Consider the following 15,794-nt stretch of genomic DNA (forward strand, 5'->3'; position numbering starts at 1 on the left):
CCCCTCTTTTTCTGCATACTTTTGAATTAATTGAATATTTTAAATAATTCCATTTAATTTATCCTTTTCATGTCCACATAGTTGCCATTGTCGGTGATTTTCATTCCTTTGTGTGTGTGTGTGTGTGTGTGTGTGTATATATATATAAAACAGATTTATATATCTGTTATCCTTTTCTTTTTGCTTCAAGGATCTCCTTTAACATTTGTTGTATTTCGGATGATAAATTATTTTAGCTTTTGCATGGCTGAAAAAGTCTTATCTTACCTTCAGTCTCAAAAGATATTTTCAAAGATATAATATACATTTAAGATATATTCAAAAGATATAATGAAAAGTTGGCAGTGTTTTTTTCTTTCAGTATTTAGAGATATTGTTCCATTATTTTCCGGTTTGCATTATTTATGGCAGGAAGTTTTTTGTCGTGCTTATCTTTGTTTCTCTGTATATAATGTCCCTGGTTGCTTTAAAAATTTTTCTCTTTATCATTGGCTTTGAGCCATCTGATTGTTCCGTGGCTTAGTATAGTTTTGTGTTTCTTGTGCTTAGGGTTTATTGAGGTTCTTGGTTCTGTGAATTTATAGCTTCATAAAATTTTGAATAATTTTGACCATTATTTCTTCAAATACTTTTTCTGTTCCCCTCTCCCACCCAGCTTCCTTTATTCCCTGGGATTCCAATTACACATATGTTAGGCTATTTGAAGCTCACTGATGCTCTGAGAAAAGTATATTGGATGGGTTTAACAGCAGATAGACATTGTGGAAGAACATACTGGTAAACTTGAAAACATATAAATAGAAATACCCAACATGAAACAGAGAGAAAAAAGACTAAAAAAATGAACCCAGCTGACATTTTCACTGCAACTCCATGAGAGACTATGAGTCAGAATCACCCAGCTATGCTGCATCCTAATTCCTGACCCAAAAAAGCTTTGAGGCAATACATGTTTGTTAATCCCAGCACTTTGGGAGGCCAAGGTGGGCAAATCGCTTGAGCCTAGGAGTTCGAGACCAACCTGGGTGAACGTGGTGAAACCCCATCTCTACAACAAATACAAATATTAACCAGGCATGGTGATGCGCACCTGTCGTCCCAGCTACTAGGGGTTGTGGGGGGCTGAGATTGGAGGATTGCTTGAGCCCTGGAGGTCAAGGCTGCAGTGAGCCATGGTTGCACCCCTGTACTCTGGCCTGGGTGACACAGTGAAAACCTGTCTTAAAATAAATAAATAAATAATAAATGTTTGTGGTTTAAGCTGCTAAGTTTTGGTGTAGTTTGTTGTGGAGCCATAGATAACTAATCCATCGTTTTTGAATTTTCCTCTAACTTCTCTATGTGTAAGTCTTTCCTCTTTAGCAACCAAGTTATAAGAAGAGAATCATGAATACCCTATTAACTGTACTTTCTTTCAAAACTTTTCATGATTATTTTTTGTTTTTATATTTTTTCCTTTTTAGAGATAGGGTCTTGCCATGTTGTCCAGGCTGGTCTTGAACTCCTGGGCTCAGGGAATCCTCCCCTACCTCGGCCCCCCAAAGTGCTGGGATTACAGTCATGAGCCACTGCGCCCAGACTGTTTTTATTGTATGGCTTCCATTCTTGTAGTCTAGGTTGATTATGATGATTTTGGCTGTACACAATAGAAAACCAATTCAAGTCGGCTTCAACATATGGAGTCACCTACTAAGAAGATTGCATAATAAAAAAGGCTGGAAGACTCCGTGTTGGTTGATTCCACAACTCAGCAAAGTTATCTAGCACCTGGCTTATTTTTATCTTTCTGCTCTGCCATCCTCATTGAGTTCTCTTCAAGCTAACTCCCTTCCTGGTCCCAAGATAGCTGCCATAGGTTCAGGCAACATATATAGACCCAATGACATCCAGAATCAGAAGCCTTTTACAGACTTTTCCCTTCTCATTTAATTGGCCATTGCTTGCCTGTGCCTAAACCAGTCACTGTTGAGGGGAATGGGACTACAATGGTAGTCTTAAACCAGTTATGATTCAACCCCTGGGACTGGAGCTGTGGCCTTCATTTTCCAAGATACATGGCCACATGGGCAATAAAGTACCTAAACAAATCTTGGGTTCTGTTACAAGAAAGAAGGAGGGCAGTGGCTACTGAGGAGGCAACTGCGTCTGTTTCCTTCTGTTTGACTCTGTCTTCCAATGTGGTCAGATGTCTGACCATGTCAATGCTTTGATTACATCCTGCAATGACTTCTGATTAATAACTTCTGATTAAATCCCAAGTTCCTACCATGGTGGTCCAGGTTTCCATGACCAGGCCTTTATCTACTTCTCCAGTCTTTTCTTCCACTGCTCCCACCTTGCACATTAATACTGCACCAGCCCAAGATAGTCCGTGTTTTCCACCCATGCCAGGCCACACCATTAGCCTTCAATGCTCAGCCCGGGCATTGTTTCCTCCAGAAGGCTTCCCAGAACTTCCAGGTGATCCAAGTACCTCTCTTTGGGTCCCCATAGCACCCCGTGCATCCATCCCTCTCTCTTAGTCCTCTATGATATTGACATTTCTTATTTTATTTTTATTTTTTGAGACGGAGTCTTGCTCTGCCGCCCAGGCTGGAGTGCAGTGGCCGGCTCTCAGCTCACTGCAAGCTCCGCCTCCCGGGTTCACGCCATTCTCCTGTCTCAGCCTCCCGAGTAGCTGGGACTACAGGCGCCCGCCTCGTCGCCCGGCTAGTTTTTTGTATTTTTTAGTAGAGACGGGGTTTCACCGTATTAGCCAGGATGGTCTCGATCTCCTGACCTCGTGATCCGCCCGTCTCGGCCTCCCAAAGTGCTGGGATTACAGGCTTGAGCCACCGCGCCCGGCCGATATTGACATTTCTAAGCACCACCTGCTGAATAAACCTTTTCTGGACAGACCTGCACCCCTGCCAACCTCTCTCCTGAGCTCCAGGCCCACTTGACATGTGCACTTGGTTTGTCCTACAGTCACCTGAATCCCAACGTGCCCAATAAGTGTCATATCCTTATCTGGCCCTGACCATTTCTTCCCCCTGCCTTCCTTATCTTGGAGAATGTACTTCCATCAAGCTGTCAAGGCAGGAATTCGGGAACTACCCTTTCCCTCTCTTAACCTCATATCCATTTTGTCACCAAGCCCTGTCCCTCTTATCTTCAAATGCCTCCCTAATTTCCCTCGTTTTTCTTCTCATTGCCTTAATTCAACCCCTGATCATCCCCCTGGATCATTGCAGCTGGCTCCAAACTGATGTCCTTGTCTCTATCCTATGCTGTCCTTTCTCCACTCTGTGGCCAGAGTGTACTTTTTAAGAAGGTCACTCTAGTGTTTAAATCCTTCGATGCTCTCTATTTCCTTATCAAACTACTTTTCTTGGTTGTAAGACCCTTCCAGTCTGGCTCCTATTTAATTCTTTAGCCATATCTCTTATCATGCTCTCACACTCAGGTGAACTCAAGCCATATGGGATTATTTCCAGTTTCTCCAAAGTAATTCCCTGAAGTTTTTTTTTCTGCCTGAGTGTGAATCTCCTCACTTCTCCCCATCGTTGACTCATGAGTCCTCGTCCTTCAGGACTCAGAGGTAGCTTTACTGCCCTGGGAAGCTCCCCCATCCCCAGCTGCTTTCCCAGGTTGATCCCTTGTTGTTGCCACTGTCGCTGCTCCTAGCTCGCAGCCAAGTTTTAATAGGAGACAGAGTGGAGGGGCTCTGACACTAAACACACACTCTTGGATTACAGCCAAGACAGTGCCAGGGAGGAGCAGTACAGGGGACTCGTGGAGTAAGTAATAGGGGGCCTGCTCTAGCGGAGGAGTCAGGACGGCTTTCCCGAGGAAGTGATGCTTACATGGGGACTCTAGGGATGAGGAGGAGTTGGTGGCCAGCTGAAGAAGATGGCAGGAGCAGGTGTTGGTGGTTTTCCAGGCAGAGGAACATCACATGGGAGGCCCTGAATGGTGGGAGATGCGGCTCTTTGAGAAACTGGAGGGAGCTGGTGTGGCTGGCATGCAGAAGCAGCTGGGAGTAGGGAAGGATGACACAGGGGTGTGCAAGGTTGGGGGAGTGGGGTCAGCCGCCCCTGTGGAGCCATGGAGCCACATAAAGGAGGACTTTGGGTTTTATCCTGAGAGCTCTGGGAAGCCATTACGGGGTTTTAAGCAGAGAAGCAATATGATCAGATTTGCTTTTTTTTTTTTTTTTTTTTTTTTTTTTTTTTTTTTTTTTTTGGCAGAGTCTCACTCTGTCACCTAGGCAGGAGTGGTGCAGTAGTATAATCTCGGTTTACTGCAACCTCTGCCTCCTGGGTTCAAGCGATTCTCCTGCCTCAGCCTCCCCAGTAGCTGGGATTAAAGGTGGATGTCACCACGCCTGGTTAATTTTTGTATTTTCAGTAGAGACGAGGTTTTGCTATGTTGGCCAGGCTGGTATCTACCTTCTGACCTCAAATGATCTGCCCACCTTGGACTCCCAAAGTGCTGGAATTGGAGGCATGAACCACTGTGCTCGCCGGCCAGATTTGCATTTTCAAAAGACTTTTCTGTTGCCCTGTGGAGAATGGATTTGAGGGCTGGAGGGGTGGGAGTGGGACCAGTTAGGAAGGTGTTGGGTACTAAGTCTGACCAGGGAGGTGGAGAGAGAAGGGGCCACAGGATTGGGTGCCAAGGATGGCTCTCATCTTCTGGGGGATGCTAGGGATCTGCCTGAGATGGGGAGACACTGGACCAGGAGATGATTTTGGAGGCACGGCCGAATCTATTTGGCATATAAGGGTGAACTCCTCAAGAATTGACACACATATAATTCATCTCGAATTCTCCAGTTGGGCCCGGCAGGGGCCCAAGAAGTGCTAGTGGAATAAATGATTGGAAAGCCACTCTTGGGCTTGCTGGTCTGTCTTGCTGGCCAGCATGTAGTGCTGCTCCTCAGATGACAAAGGGAAGTGTCTGCTGTGTTGTTTCTAACTTGGTGGGTTATCTGCCCAAATAGGCGCCCTGAAGGTGACCCCAGATGACAGCAGAGAGAGGCACATGTGGGCAGCACGTAGGTATGTGTGGAAGTGTGGGAGAGAGGGCCACTGGGAGTTGGGGGAGTATCATCCTTAGCATCTCATCACCATTCGTTCACATTTACTACTCAGCTGGGAGCATGCTCTGGCTACAGGGCAGTGCTTTTAGCCCAAAGACTCAGAACACTTTCCCATCACTAACATGGAACATTCCCAGATTTTCCCAGAGGCCTGGGGTTCCAGAGAGTACAACACACAGAAGGCTGAGGCTCCAGCCACACCACTGAGGTGTCTGAGCATAACGGTGCATCCGTCCGTCCAAGCATGCACCATTTGTTCATTCACTTGTCACGTGCCAGGCACTGTGCCAGTCTCAGGGAATCCAAGGGCAACAAGACAGGCCTGTCCCAGCCTCCTTGAGCTCACATGCTTTATGCACATCCAGATACAGGGGTGCCACTGTCACTAGAACCACCTCTGGAGTCAGCTAGCAAGATCCGGAGCACATTATCCTCACTTCCATCTAAGCTGGCTGAGCTGCAGCACTTTCAGAGTCTGTGGATGATGATGTTATTGGGAGTTTTGTCTCTAACCACATGTACCTACCTCCTGGAGGTTCAGAGCAATGATCCTTAAAATCGTCAGAAACTAAAACTGAAAACAACCCAACTGACTAAGAAGAGTGAATGGCTAAGCAAATTCTAGACATACAATGGGGGAGCGTGACATTATCTAATAAAAACGTGGGGTTATGTTGATATGTTAATGAGATGGGATTTATTGTCTCTATGAGACTGTCTTTAGTGAAACAAGAACATAAGATATCAGGTACACACTAATTACATCGCAACTGCTCGAAAACCAATATACACACACTGTCATCTCAATTGCATAAGGAAAACACAATGCATAGCAAAAGACTGAAATATGCCAAATCTTAACAATACCTACTTTGGTAGAGGAATTACATGTGACCTTTCTGCTTCTTTGTTGTTTTCTATTTTTTTCCCAAACTTTTAATAATCAGAAAGCATTTACTGTGAAAATTCAGAAAAGTAAATACATTAAGACCCTCCTATGTTTACACATTGGCGTAGGTCAGAAAAGTATTTCCAGGGATGTTAGCTGGGCATGGTGGTGCACACCTGCAATCTCAGCTACTCGGGAGGCTAAGGTGGGAGAATCACTTGAACCCAGGAGGCAGAGGTTGCAGTGAGCTGAGATCACGCCATTGTGCTCCAGCCTGGGCGACAGAGCAAGAGTCTGTCTCAAAAAAAAAAAAAAACAAAAAACATTTCCAAGGATGTAAGAAGAGTTTGGTGAGTGCTAGGTTCAGTTGTTCGTATTTGTAATGAACCACACACTGATCACTGAGAGCTGAACTAGGTAGACACTAAATGCACCTTTGCTCTGAAGTGCTGGGATTCAACTTAATTCCATACAAGTTGAACAGCTTACAATCCTGTCAGGGAGGCAGACTTATTTATTTACTCAACCATTCATTCAACAAGTGTTTATGGAGTTCCTCCTTTGTTCCCGGCATTGTCGCAGATGCTGGAGAATGTAAACACATAATCACAATGTGATGTGAGAAGGGCCTCAGCAGAGGTCCCGACAGAATATTAGGGGAATACAGCATGGCTAACTCTGTTTGAGGATGTTGGGGATCAGGAGGATCATTTGAACAAGGCCTTGAGGGATGAATAAGAGTTCTCTAGGCAACAAATAGAGGGACATGGAGCCTAAGCTACTTTGGGAATTATTTTTAGAGATGCCTACATGTGCTATGAGGAAAGACAGAATATGTGGATTGTTTATAGACTGTTGTTTTCATTCCAACCAGGAGACCAGAATGAGGAGTTGAGTTCAAAGGTCTGAACTCACAAAATTAGAATAACTCATTTGTGTCCTGGCTGTTTTCTTACCCCATGTTTAACTAAACATCATGTGTGTTCAAGGCCTCTTTGAATAATGACCCTCTCAACCCTGGATCTTGACCCAAGTTCAGGAACTGGAAACATCTGGATCCTGCTGGGCTAGAAAAACATGTGTGACCCCTAGATCTCTATCCTCACGCAGAAAGCAAGGACAGCTTTCAGAAGGGGACTCACAACTGGAAATTCCAACTGGCAAATATTAGTATCGCTAAGAAATCTTGCAAAGGTGATTATTAGCCATATCTTATCTGTCGAGTTCTGTTGCTTTTCTTTCCTCTGTCCTTTTCTCAGTTTTTCTCTCTCCCCTGTGTCTTTCTCCTCCTTTGCCACATCTGTCTGCCTCTTTCCTTCTAGTCTGTTTTTCTTTTCTCTAGTCTCTTGTTTCTTTTCTCTAGTCTCTTTCTGTCTCTCGGAGCATTTTTCGGTCTCTCTTGCTTTGCTACCTTTCTCTCTCTGTCTTTCTTTTTCTTGTATCTCTTGCTGACCTTGGGGTCACCCCCTTGGTTTTCTCCATTTAACGGAGCCCCAACTTGCTTTTGATGGCATTTGGGGAGGGCAAAGTTAGTCGGACTCTCTGAACTTGATTGGCCTCCCGTGACAAGGATCTCTTTTCACAAGGTCTGGCTTTAAAGTGTGAAAATATAAAGGGCTTTTTCATTCTGACTCGCACATATCCCTACTTGAGCTGAAGCATTTCCAGACAGATAATCATCAGGTCCTACAGGAAATTAAAGACCTCAGTACCATGTAACTGTTCAAATCACCCGCATTGCCCATTAGGTTTCACGAAAGGCTTTGCTTCCCTGGTATGTGATAGAACAAATCTTTAATAAGATTTTTTCCCCAATTTTTCTAATGAAGTCGGTGGTGTGTGTCCTCTAGATAAGCTCACAATAAGGCCAGCAGGTTCCCTTTTTGGTATGAGCTGGTGCCTCACCCCTTCTTAGCTAAGCCACAAGGACACGGAGCTGGCACATGTCCTCAGAGTCCACACTGGGAGCTGCCCGGGGGACAAGAACCCCTAGAAGTAGGTGCATTCAGACCTCTTGCTGGATTGGCTAACTCTGGTTAGTATCTGCTTCAGAGGAAGTCAGACCCCAATCTAGCCAAGATGGTACTCCTCTTCCCTTTTCTTGGTGATTGGTTTAGATCTGAGCATTTAATCTTTTTTTTTTTTTTTTTTTTTTTTTTTTTGACTGAGTCTTGCTTTGTCGCCCAGGCTGGAGTGCAGTGGCGCGATCTCAGCTCACTGCAACCTCCGCCTTCTGGGTTGAAGTGGTTCTCCTGCCTCAGCCTCCCGAGAGTAGCTGGGATTACAGGTGCACAACACCATGCCCAGCTAATTTTTGTATTTTTAGTAGAGACAGGGTTTCAACATGTTGGCCATGCTGGTCTCGAACTCCTGACCTCAGGCAATCTGCCCGCCTTGGCCTTCCAAACTGCTGGAATTACAGGCATGAGGCACCATGCCCAGCCTAGCCCATTCTTTGACCAGTGAGGTGCAAAGGAAAGTCTAGAGACTTCTGGGACAAGTGTTCTCATTATTATTATTATTATTATTTTTTGAGACGGTGTCTCGCTCTGTCGCCCAGGCTGGAGCGCAGTGGCTGGATCTCAGCTCACTGCAAGCTCTGCCTCCTGGGTTTACGCCATTCTCCTGCCTCAGCCTCCCAAGTAGCTGGGACTACAGGCTCCCACCACCTCGCCCGGCTAGTTTTTTATATTTTTTTAGTAGAGAGGGGGTTTCACCGTTTTAGCCAGGATGGTCTTGATCTCCTGACCTCATGATCCGCCCGTCTCGGCCTCCTAAAGTGCTGGGATTACAGGCTTGAGCCATCGCGCCCGGCCAAGTGTTCTCATTATTAAAGAGATCCACAGCAGGGGGGCTTCCCTTCACTGCTGTTGGACTTGAAGGTTGGCAGTGGGATACCTCAGTGTGCTGTGGCTACCTTGTGATCAACATGCTGAGGATGGCAGAGCAGAAAGTCAGGAAGGGCCAGTGCTCATGGTGACATGTGCTGCCAAATTAAGGACCCCTGGGACTGTTCTACCTCTTGAGTTCTTAGTGTGTGAAATAACAAATTTCCTCGAGCCTTTTTTTTTTCTTTTTTGACTGGCAATTGAAAGCATCTTAGTAGACACAGACAGGGAGGTTCAAGATGGGCTCCCATGTTTTCTAAGAGAGGTCTGAGCTAGAGAAGGGTAGGGTGGGGACAAGCCTTGGGATCAAAGGCCCTGCATTGGAGCAGTTTGTCGTTCCATACTATGACAAACCACGGGCAAGGCAACCTCTCTGAGCTGAAGTTTCCTTGGCTCAAAATGAGTGTTGAATACCTCACAGACGCTCAGTAATCATCAGCTCTCTTCTCCTCAGGTATGCTTATCTTCCAGTTATTATTATTATTATTTTTTGAGATGGAGTCTTGCTCTGTCTCCCAGGCTGGAGTGCAGTGGCACGATCTCGGCTCACTGCAACCTCCGCCTCCCGGGTTCATGCCATTCTCCTGCCTCAGCCTCCCGAGTAGCTGGGATTACAGGTGCCTACCACCATGCCCAGCTACTTTTTGTATTTTTAGTAGAGACGGGGTTTCACTGTGTTGGCCAGGCTGGTCTGGAACTCCTGACCTCAGGTGATCCACCTGCCTCGGCCTCCCAAAGTGCTGGATTACAGGCGTGAACCACCATACCAGGCCTCTTCCAGTTATTTTAAATGTGACCAAGAGGTGCCAGGTACAGAGAGCTATTTAATGACATTTCAGTGCTGGGGAAATTTTACACAGAGACCATTCTGAGTCCTTTACCCACAGTAGCTCCAAGTACAAATCACGTCTCTAATGCCAGCACCAGTGTTGAGGGGGAGGCAAATGCACCCAATTCTCAATTCTCCATGGTGATGAGGAATGTGGATAATTGAAAACAGCAGATAATCCCCGAACCTGCTTTGAGTCACTGACTTCCACTGCCTCCCCCATCATCACTTTTCTGGTGCAGCTGACAAAATGCCACATGCATGCATGTTTCTTCTGTCTCTTCTGGTGGATCACTTGGCAAAGCTGCTTATCCACTTCAAAACCGCCAAGTCCAGGATGACAGGAGAAGCCAGGGGGCTGAACACCACCTCCCCAGCCAAGAACAGCCTGGAAGCTACACCACTGGGCTTGGCCTTGGAGTGGGTTCTGTTCATCCCTTAGGTTAGTTTGACTTTAATCCCTCCAAGCTCTTCAGGACGTCAAAGACAAGAAGGCGCAGGATCCTGCAGGTGGTAGTGAGCACCAGAGACGCTGGGCTCCTGTCCTTAGATGGGCCCTGCCCAGGCCAGCCAGTGTGTGGCTAACTTCACGTGAGCCAGAGCTCCTTCCTACTTGCCACACATTCCTGGAAACCAGGGTGCCTCCCTCTCCCTCTCCTGAGCAATGGCTGGACTAAGGTTAATTATACTCCTTGAATTTAAAGCTTTTAGAATTCTGATCCAAGACCCCTTCTCGGTCAGTGAAACCCCTTCATATGAGAGGGATGAAAAGTGAGAGAAGGAAATGAGCCCTTGGCAGGCACCTGCCCAGCACCATGCCAACCCCTTCACATCTATATTTCACAAGGAGAGCAGATCTTTCCAGTTAGAACTTGTCTAACCTGGAGTGGGAGATACTGGCTACCTGCTTGTCTCTGGCAATCTGTTCTTCTGGACAGTTTCTGCCTTGGTACCAATACCACACGAATCAAATTCCTTCTGTCTCAGACCCAGGGTCCAGGTCTCTCAGGATTTCTTGCTATCTTGTCCTTTCTTTCTACAGCAGAAGCTCGTTCAATCAGCTGAGATACTTGGGTCTGAGGACACTGGATGACCCAAAACTTCTCCATTGGGCAAGGGGGAGTCGACAGCTTTCTAAGCCCTAGTGAGGAGATGCAGAAGCACGCGCCCTGCTGATCACAGTTAAAGCTCACACTGCCAGGAACTGTGGTAGTAAGATGTTAGGGGCTGCGAGGGCGGGCTCCCACCCTTTTTCCTTTTCCTTCTCTAGCCCTCCTGGTGGGCTCAGAAGCTTCTCTAATGGAAGTAGCGAGAAGTAAGTAGGAAGCCACTAGCCTTTCTTACTCTCTGAGGCTCACATGTGCCAGTTCCTGGGGCTACCAGGAGGCTTAATCACTGGGTTTGCAAGAGGAGAAGACAGTGTGCTAAGAAAGGATTAGCGCTCACCAGGCCTCCCAGGAGCAACCGTGATGGGCCACAAGGATTGACCCAGCAGCACTCTGTCATAAAATTGGCCCTGAGAACACAATTTCAGAAACAATCAGAGGAGGCAAGGTTTCTTAAATTATAGGGAAAAGCTCCCTGGTTAGAATAATGGCTTCTATTTGGCATCCATTCTCTCTGGGACGTGCAGCCTCATCCATTCCCATTCTGAGGCGTGACTTTCAAACACCAGACGGGAAGAGAGCCAAGATGAGGGTGCTGGGCCTTGGAGTCTGAAGCTCGGTTATTTTATCCTGGGCAAATCCCTAGGCCTCTCTGGGTCAGTTTTTCTTTGTAAAATGGGGACGATAAGAACTGCCTCACTGAGAGAGATAGTGGTAGATTGAGGGATTTGGAGAAGACTTCCATCCTGCCCTCCATCTCTCCCTCTCTGTTTATGTATAAATATATGTAAATATATATCTATATGTGTCCACATGGATATACACACATATGTGTGTGTATGTATATATATTATGTGTATGTATGTGTGTCTACATTTATATACGTGTGTGTGTGTGTCTATATGGGTTTCTATCTATCCCAAGGATCTCCGCGATGGAAGTGGGCTTCCCTAGTTTATTCACATTTCCTCCAGGGTTGATGCAGGGGGATTCTCTGATGGCAGATAGGGAGGAGCAAATCTAATTTTGTCTTCCTCATGGCTATGCCCCAATGTCACCAGGCATTAGGGTCTGCATGAGACAAGCACAGCCTCCAGAAGGCCACCCCAGCGGCCACAGATGCGTTGGGTGACTTGCAGGGCCTAGTGCACTTTTCTCTGTGCCCTCTCTATAAAGGTTCGTGTGGCCCCACGGGCTCTGGAGGTGAGACCAACTGTGCCCTGCCCAGTAGCATGTGGGCTTTGGTTCAGATGCTCCACATTGGACCTATGTCCATGGCTGCATAAAGTCTTGTGGCCTTGGTGACTTGGTCTGATGTGTAGGTGGGTAGGTGGGGTGTCACATGAATAGAGGTGACAATGTTCTGATTTCAAGGTGGGGAACCCAGCGGTGGAGGAAAAGTTCTGGTCTCATGGTGGGGACAAGAACAGCAGTGACAGTGTCCTGATCCCCTGGAGAGGCTGCTCATGGAGGTGGTATGCCCTGGTCTCATGGCAGAGACCCTGGTGAGGAGCTTGCTCTGTTTTCATGGTGGGGAGACTAGCAGTGGTGATAACGATCTGGTTTCCAAGTGGGGACAAACAAGGGGGCCTGTGTGGCAGTGGGGAGTCAGTGTGCTTCTGCCCAAGGCAGCAGAGTGGCCGGGAATCCAGCTCAGAAAAGTCCTGGACCTGTGGTTCTCAAATTAGAGCAAAATGGCTGTCAAGGTCTTTCCTGCAGTCACTGCCCATGTACACAGCTGTGGCACTTCTTCTCTCCCTCCTTTTCCACTCAGCATCCCACCTGAGAGACACTGGCCACAGTCATTAGGTGTCCGATTTGATGGGGGCCTGTTAAGACACTATCGCTTTTCTAATTCTGGCTAAATCGACATTGGTTTTGTCAATCTACCTACGTAGGTCGAGCTTGTTGCTTCCAATTTCAGGTGATTTCCATCTTGTCACTGTCTCCTTCCCTTCTCAGCTCATCTAATCCTCGGGCTCTCAGGCTGCCCAGTACTTCCTGTGAGGCAGCATCACTGCCTCCGAGGCTCGGCAATTAGAGACTTGGACTCCAGCAGGGAGGGCATCTTCAGATTATTACTGCAGTGGGAGAGCCCAACTGCAGTGTCCATAGCAACCCTCCGGCTGCGACCTTTCCCAGGAGGGAAGGGAGGCAAAACAAGGGCGGGAGGCAGGCGAGGGGCCTGACCTTCTGCAGGATTCATGTCAGAGGGCTGGGCACCTAGGCTGCAGCTCCTGACTGTCCCTGGTGGCTGTGCTGAGGGGAGAGGGGGCTTCTTCCCTCGTTTCACAGCAGCAGCCAAGAGTGGAGCTGTGCTGGTGGATGCCCCATAGCAACCGAGAGATGATGGGCTCGTTGAAGGGGACCATTATGGAGGCCAGGCTTGAGTCCTGGCTTTGTGCCTGACTCACGAATGAGTGGAGGCAAGTTCTCTCCCATCTCTGGAGGTCTTCTCTTGCTAAAGGGTGGGCCCGGAGGTGCCTCTAGCATCCTGTCCAGCCCTCTCATTCAAAGGCTTTATGGTGCCCTCACCCAGGACAGACAACAGATGGTTTCCTCTTCCCCAGTGGTGAAAAAAACCCAAGGAAGCCTGGGAAATAAGAGTGACTTTTGCAAAATATTCACAGAAGTTGATTCTGGCACCAGATCCAGTCCCTGGGCCTCCATGGAAGGAAGCAGAAAGCTGAGGCTGGGGTTCAGATTCTGTCTGGGGGCTCCCTCGCATCTTCCAAGGTGCCTGGAGTGTGAAGCTATGTGCATACGCCACCAGCAGAGGCCGCCACACTCCTCACAACCTGTGGCGGACAGCGCACACTCCGCCACAGGTTGCTCTGTCCTCACCGCCATGGGTGAGCACTGACCAGCTGGGACGGCAATCTCAGAGCCGGGGTGGGGAGGGAGCTGCTACTGGCCGGCTGGGGTCCAGGGAGGGGCTGGCTTAGGGGGCTGTGGACTCAACTGCCAGCCGGCCCTGCTGATCCCTCACTCCCCTCCCTGTAGGAGAGACATCCATCCAGGCCCAAGGGACACTGGCCGCCTTCTTCCCTGCTGGGAACCCATGGGCTGCTCCGGTCTGGGCTCTCCCTTGGGCTGCTGCTCAGGCGACTGTTCTGCATTTGGGAAACTGTTAGAGTTTTTGTTTTCTATGAGCCGTTTGAGACTGGGGCCAGGAAGCTGATTTATTCAGCAAATCTGAATTGAGAACACGCTCTATGACAGGCCCTGTTTTGGGCACTGGGGTTATAGCAGTGAATAAAATAGGCACAAATCCCGCCCTGTGGAGCCAAGTCTCCAGTGGGGGTGGGTGTCATCACCTATACCACAGTGTGGGGCTGGGCAGGACACACACACCCAGGATGGCACGTGATGGCTCTCTCTACCGACTCAGCCCCATGCAGACAGACACTGGACCTACCCAGACTCTGGGGCCGAGGCTTCCATGCTGAGCCCTTGTCAATCTGGGTCTCTACAGGCCCTCCCTTGTACTGGCCAGTGCACGTTGGCAGCACTTCACCGTGTGCAAAGTGTGCACCTCCACTGGCTCCCTGTGAGCCCAGCAGGCATCTTGGTGACAGAATGTTGGCACCCTGTGCCCATTTCCCATGCCTTCTTTCCAGACACGGTATCAGCACCTTCCATTCGACCTTTGACTCCCTCAAGTAAATAAACCTTCTCATCCGGACTGACTCATCTGGTTAGAACAACAAGTTCCCACACCAAAGCCTCAGAGAAGGGGTCAGGAGACACATTTTAAATGCATCTCAGTTTTCACAAGACAGCTGTGCAGGAGGTGTGAACTATCCCAGTTTCACAGGCTCAGAGGGGCACACCTTGCTCGTCACGGTCCCTGGCAGGAAAATGGCAGCTCAGAATCAGATGGGCCGATTCCCAGCCCAAGGCTTCTCTGGTGCCTGGCCTGGCTGCTCCACTGTCTTCTCTCCGTGTTAGGGCCAGCTTGGCCTCTGTAGAGTTTTAGAAGCAGAATCATGAACCTTTGTCCAGACAGATCTCCACGGAGCTGCTCTTTTGAAACCTTTCCCCACTCCTGTTGTTAGAGGGTGTTTCCTGGAGGACCCGGGCAGGAGTGGAGGGCAGGAGGGATACTTCCTCTGGAAAGGATGAGTTTAGTAGCAGAGGCTGAGTGGAGAGGGTGTGACCTCGCAGAGTGCATAGACCTGTGTGGCTCATGGCTTGGACTCTCCCCTCCACTGTGAACAAGAGCAGGCCAGTTAACCTTCTCTGAAACTTGACTCAGTTTCTTCATCTATGGAATGGGGATGCTAACCTTACCCCCGGCATGTTGGAACCACGAACACCCAGAGTTGGCCCTCAGTAAATGCTCCACGTGTGGGGAGTCAGGCCATATGTCCCCTTTACCTTGACACTCAGATGATGCAAAAGAGCTCCAATTTTTCTTTAGCAAAGCAGAGTATGGGGAGGAGCCTGTGTGAAGCTGAAGACTCCTTGGCACCCGTAGGTGGCTGAGAGTTGTTGGTGCATGGCCTGGGGACAGGTGACATGCTGTAGTCCTACCTCGATCCTCAGATCATGGCTTGTGGGGGCAGGGGTTAGGTGTGCATTCATTATAAGAGGCTTCACCCAGTGTCTAGACATCCAGGGACTCGGAGGAAAGAAGTATGGACAGAAGGCCTATACTTACAGGTTGGCATTCCTGGTGGCCAGCCAGGCAAGTAAGGGGCAAGTAATGTGTCCTGGTTCAAAGTGCCCAAACTCTCAGTCAGGCTAAACTCACTCACCCTCTTATCTGCTTATGTATTCAACACACAATTTGGGTGCAGCGTGAAGTGCAGTGTTTTGTGTGTGTGTGTTTTACAATTTATACCATAAGCTCCTATCACCAAGGAGCTTATGGTGTCAATTAAAATCAGGGAAATTAGCCAGGCGTGGTGGCAGGCACCTGTAATCCCAGCTGCCTGGGAGGCTGAGACACGAGAATCGCTTGAACCTGGGAGACAGAGGTTCCAGTGAGCCAAGA

This window comes from Rhinopithecus roxellana, chromosome 8 (genome assembly GCF_007565055.1).
Source record: "Rhinopithecus roxellana isolate Shanxi Qingling chromosome 8, ASM756505v1, whole genome shotgun sequence".
Lineage (NCBI taxonomy): Eukaryota > Metazoa > Chordata > Mammalia > Primates > Cercopithecidae > Rhinopithecus > Rhinopithecus roxellana.